Source organism: Patella vulgata, chromosome 5, assembly GCF_932274485.2.
Source record: "Patella vulgata chromosome 5, xgPatVulg1.2, whole genome shotgun sequence".
Classification (NCBI taxonomy): Eukaryota; Metazoa; Mollusca; class Gastropoda; family Patellidae; genus Patella; species Patella vulgata.
Window position 1 is genome coordinate 58,075,226 of NC_065883.2, and position 5,675 is coordinate 58,080,900.

Here is a 5,675-nt window from a genome sequence, read left to right on the forward strand (position 1 = left end):
ACTTTTGACCCAAGTTTAGGTTTGTTGTGTGAGATTACATGTACTGAAAGCTTATCTGTTACTTGTTAAACATGAAGTTCTACAAAAAATATTGTCACAACATTTCAAGAAGGTTAAAAAAAAATCGCGATTCGCGGCCAACACATCAAATAAACGAAATCGTGTGAGGAAATATGCGACCAATTTAATTAACTAGTGAATATCAAAAGCCAGAAGACAAAGCGGAAAGAAAGGAGGGTAAATACACATAAGACAACATAAGTTTGTTTTTGGCGAAGAAAATACACAAGTCTTGATTTGTCGACATGTGGCCAAGAAGAACCACCCCTCATTACAGAGGCAATAAAAGGCAAATTGAGAAAAGAGTTGGGCTATATATTTAAACGTTCTCCCCTTGGTCGACTGTCTTCTTCTTGCGTTACTGGAGATCTTATAGCAGACGACAACCTTCTGTCATCATGGTGGCTTCTAAAATGTCCGGTCTTTCAGGTAAGTTTGTGTCGAACAGTTTTCCTGCAGTCCAAAACAACTGACAATTATTTCTCTAAATATGTATTTATATACACGTATTCACTATCTTTAATTCACTTAGAATATAATTTAGGATTTTGAAGAATTCTTTGTTACAGTTTGGTACAGGGGGGGTTAACAACATTGCATGCAAAGATATATGATTTTAGTTTATAGAACTACCGTTTTCTTTCTTAAAATTTGTCTTTTACTCTTTTACATGTATACTGGACGACTTATTTCTATTAAACAAATTTTAATTATTTATTTAATTCATGATTAAAGAAAATGTTTTAAGTTGAAATGAATTGCTTCTGTTTCTAAAGACTAAGAATCTGCAAGATAGGTTTTTCATTACTATTATCTGTCACTTATGTTTTAAATTTTTTAATTTGTAATAATTTTCTTTTATTTTCTTTCTGAATTCTGCATCTATTCTATTCTATTCTATTCTATTCTATTCTATTTATAATAACGCTTAAAGTCGAATGAATCATATTCCAGATTGATCAGTTTAATGTCTATTTTTTTTAAAATTTTATAAATCAAATTCTAATTTTGAAACACTATTAAGCGCCATTTCCGTTATCGACAATTACTTTAAATTCTTGAGCTCGTTAATTTGTTTAATTCTTTTACATTTTTCTTTCAAAATGCTTTTTATTGTTATTTTCGGCGAGTGTTTATATGTACTTAAACCATACATAAATAAACGTCTTTGTTCAAAGTCCAGATTCAAATCAAAAATATTTGAATTACACGCCCATTGTGTAATCGTGACATTGCACGTCCATTTTGTAATCGTGAATAATTTGAATAAATTGAAGCTTTAAACGGTGATAAAATTATATCTATACGCTTAAATCACATTGAAAAGTTAATAAGTGTATATGCCTTGTTGGGGTGGGTCGTTAGGGCTGAAATTTATCTGTTTCCAATCCCGGCATTTGCCTAGAATAACCGTCGTGGTTTCCCAAACCTGGCGCCAACATTTCAGGGGTGGCGTCCATGGGGCTCACATGGAAGGCGTATCTAACTTGTAAATTAGTAATGCTATCCCGTGACAGCCGTGGAGCCCGTGAATCTGACAATGAAAGCTGGTGTGTGTACTCATATCCTTAAAATATCCCACGGCAGTTGGAAATCGATGAAGAGTTAGCGGAAACACCGTTGCCCGGAAAATATTCTCACACTCGCACTGTACATGTAACCATATATATAAATTTAAAAATACCAGATTTGTTTTAAAATAATCCAAGTGTTGTCATAACATCAAGACTAAAACTGTACACCTTTTGGCTACGTGGAGTTAATTTTGTCGCTGATAATGTTCATTTTTTATACTTTCACCATTTATTCCTACAGTAGGGAGAATTAATTATTCTCGCAGAGCGTGGATTGTCTAGTGATAATTACAGATCAGGATAAAATCGTTTTATTAAATACGCAAAACGGAAGAATAAAATGCATCTTCACGTATATTGTGGCATCAAGCATTATAACATCTTCCCGGCATCAAGGCATAACAGTTCTACATTTGGAGACGTGACATATTTAGGCGAAATATTGATACTAAAACATATTTTATTTTTTAAAAAACCTTTATAATGGGATAAGAACAATTTATAACAAATTATGAAACTTCTGATAAATAGTTTACGATCGAGTTATTGATAATTTACATGTTCAACCACTCATTGAATCAAATGTTATATAGGGTATTCCACAGATGAACTTTATAATGGAATCATAATCATGCATTATAAAAATATGCAATTTCGGAGTTCTGCTGCGCATTGAAAAAAAGCATCATAGGTCATTTCTAAATTCAACCGCGCACTGGAACCAGCATTATATTATGGAATCATAATCATGCATTATAAGCAATCTCCGGGTTCGGCTGAGCATTGAAACAAACATCCCAGGTCATTTCTAGATTCAGCTGCGCTCTGCAACCAGCATTATATTACATGCAATCTTGAAGTTTATCACCGAATTCCCATGTTCAACCGCACACGAACCAAACAGACCATATAACACTGAGTATTTTCGGTTTCCAAATCAATCTTTAAAAATTTGGAGAGTTTCTGGTCTTTTATGTCTATTTTATCGAAAACTGTTAAAATATATGTTGCATGGAAACTTATTTATATTTTGGAGGGATTAGGAAATTAGGTGGAAATAACAATCTGGTAAGTGTTGTTTCTTCATATGGTAAGTATTAATGTGTAAGCTAGGTATATCCCCTATTAATAAACCAAATGTATTAAGAATAGAACTGCTAGAGCATCCGCACCAGGTTTAGCGTCATGTTGTGGAGCAGTCACATTTAGGATTAATAAAAGGAGATGCATGGGAGAGAAAAGGTCCCGAACCATGCAGTGTTGATAGCATGAATTTGAAAGAATTTCTAGAATTCTCAGAAGCTTTATGGGATTTGGAAATGTATCCTAACCTGTGATTGGTAATCCAAAAACTAGCTTTATCCGAAGAGGACGAACGAAATATAAATGCATTGCTTGAGTGAATGGTTGTACGTGTACTTTGTTTTTTCAGATTGTTTTTATGGTTATTTTTATATTTATTTCTCGCTTCTATTATACCCTTTGTTTTGTTTGGTTATTAGTTAATTCTGTCTTGATGGGTTTTTTATATTTTTAGTTAGTTGGTTTTTTGTCAGTGGTGTATTTTTTTTTTTTTTTTTTTTTGTTATCCCGATCGGACTCTTTTTCATTCTATACCTTTCCATCAGGTTAATTTCCGATCGCAAAAGATCGTTCCGTGTTCTAATGAAACTGGGAACCTTTTCAGACCAACGCCCACGACATCATTATTAGTGTCATTATCTCAGTTATGATAAAATCTCGGGTAATCACAAGATTATTCATTGTGTTTAGATCTAAAACGGACTCGTTCGGGGAATTGACCAAAGAAATTAAACATGCAGTTTTTCCAAATTACACTTACTAATGCACACAAATAATGTTTTACTTTCAGTTCTGGTAGTTCTACAGGTTTTCCTCAGTGTTGGTAAGTATTGTGCAAGCATTTGTTTTAACTATTATTCTTAAATTATTCTATCAAAAAATCAAGATCGAAAGTTAGCTCGAAACAGAAATCCATAACTCTGATTTAAAGTCCGGCAAGGTCCACATTTGGTGTAGACCATGGTACCATTTCTCCGACTGAGATCTCGGTATTTAATAAATTTCGTTTGTTTGTCGGGTTTTTTTCATTATTTATACAACAATACATTCTATTTAAACAATTTAAACAATGAGGACACGATTCTCCTTTGGAAATAAGACCAACACGATACTTAAACCGGAACTAAATATAGATCTATGTTTAATATACAAAGGATACAATTCTATGGAATACTTATTGAATGACGTTTCGACTATTAGGGTTCTCTTGTTTTTATCATTTAGTCGAAACTTAGCTTAGAAATAAATATTTATTGTATTTCATAGAAATGTGCTTTATATATCTCCATTTCAATTACTGAATGCCATTTTATCTGTTTTAATACTGTAAATATTCTGTCCGGAAGCCGATTTGTTATATAGTTTAGTCTTAGTATATTGCTTGTGGTATTTCAGGTAGTGCTTACGATTTCGGTTGTCCAACACTGTTCGATTATTATCCTCACACTAACGATTGTTCACGATTCTACCGATGTGTATGGGGATCTGCCCATGAGTTTTCCTGCCCTGCTGGAACCCACTGGAGCCAGAGACTTCTAATCTGTGATCATATCTACAATTCACCTTGTATACAGGTCAGCAACGTCGGCTCTCCATACCAATCTTACGACTTTTACAATTACGACAACGCTGCCGCTGCCAGTCTTAGCCAGGAATTCGTCGAAGATAGAACTACCATAGAAAACACCAACGAATTTGTTGCCGCCAACAACGTCAACGGATATCCCGTCGTTCAACACGACGCCGGAGATTACGTTAGCAATCAAGGATACGGATACGCCGCCGGGTACGAATATCCAAGAGCTCACTGGCCTGCATTGGGTTATGCCCGTGATGGTGTTTCTAGTGACGGATGGGCTGCCCAAGCAGGATATGAAAGCTATTCCCCCTGGTTCCAACGATTATTGGGAAACAATGCCCATGCCAAGAAGAAATAAACTTGCCCTAACTTGACTCATTAGCTCTGTTTCCTCCCTTTTTTCCATTTCCCCTTTTTTGATAAGTAAGAAGAACATGATAGAAGTCACAGAGAGGACCATGACATAGTTTAATTCGTTTATAGAGTAAGGTTAAGGAATCGTTTAATCGGGACGCTTAGTTCTTTACACCAAGAAACAAGTGCGCGTTTCTCACAGAACGGCCATTTTGAAAAACAATTTTCCTCACTCTCATTACATCAAAATAAAATAAACTGAAGTTCTTTGAAAATAGATCACTTGATTTAACCGCTTTTCTTAAATGTTGATGTGTGTTTCTTTTTAAATGTTTGTAGATAAATTTCATAATATAACATACGCATGTATGTGTTGAACAATTGAAGTGGCCACTGATACTGATATAGTGCCTTCAAAAGTTTATTGTTTGAAACGGTATTGTTATGTTTATCATCATCCCTCATCCAGGGATGTTATTTGTCAAGCATATTATTATTATTATTTATAATCTGTACTATAATTGTAAATTCTATTATTTCTTTTTTTCTGTATTATATGAATTTTTTGGACATAAAAGGTTGGGTATCTTTATTTCTTCACATTTGTCTTGTGTTATATTTTGCGGAAATTTGGTCAGCAGCGGATCTGTGTAATTACTTTTCACCAGGAACTCTCTCATTAGTACAAACTGACAAAATTCACTGGTGTGGCGTTAACGGTTTTTCAGTACTGCAAGGGCAGTGACGTTTTTGACGTTATACTGCCACCAGGGTAATGGCATTATATCATTATTGTAAATAATCATGTTACAATAGAAATAAAATATTGTTTAAACCAACCACGTTGCACCACTGCAAAGGCAGTCGCATCAATACCATAAGAGTCCGGCCACAACATTGCAATGGTATTACTAACATTACAGTACGCCCACAGACAAGCAGACAAGGAAGTTGTAGTGAGGTCAGAAACATTACTGACCGGGCAGTAGTGTTTACAGTATCACAGTAATGAAGACTTATAAGCG

The 5,675-nt window shown here is 34.5% G+C and overlaps 1 long non-coding RNA gene across 1 annotated transcript; it reads left to right on the forward strand.

The window, feature by feature from the left end:
• Positions 1-308: 308 nt before the first annotated feature.
• LOC126820793 (uncharacterized) lies at positions 309-5,250 on the forward strand. The gene is made up of 3 exons (XR_007680134.2): positions 309-489; positions 3,508-3,540; positions 4,113-5,250. It is a non-coding gene; the product is annotated as an uncharacterized LOC126820793 (long non-coding RNA).
• The last annotated feature ends 425 nt before the right edge of the window (positions 5,251-5,675 follow it).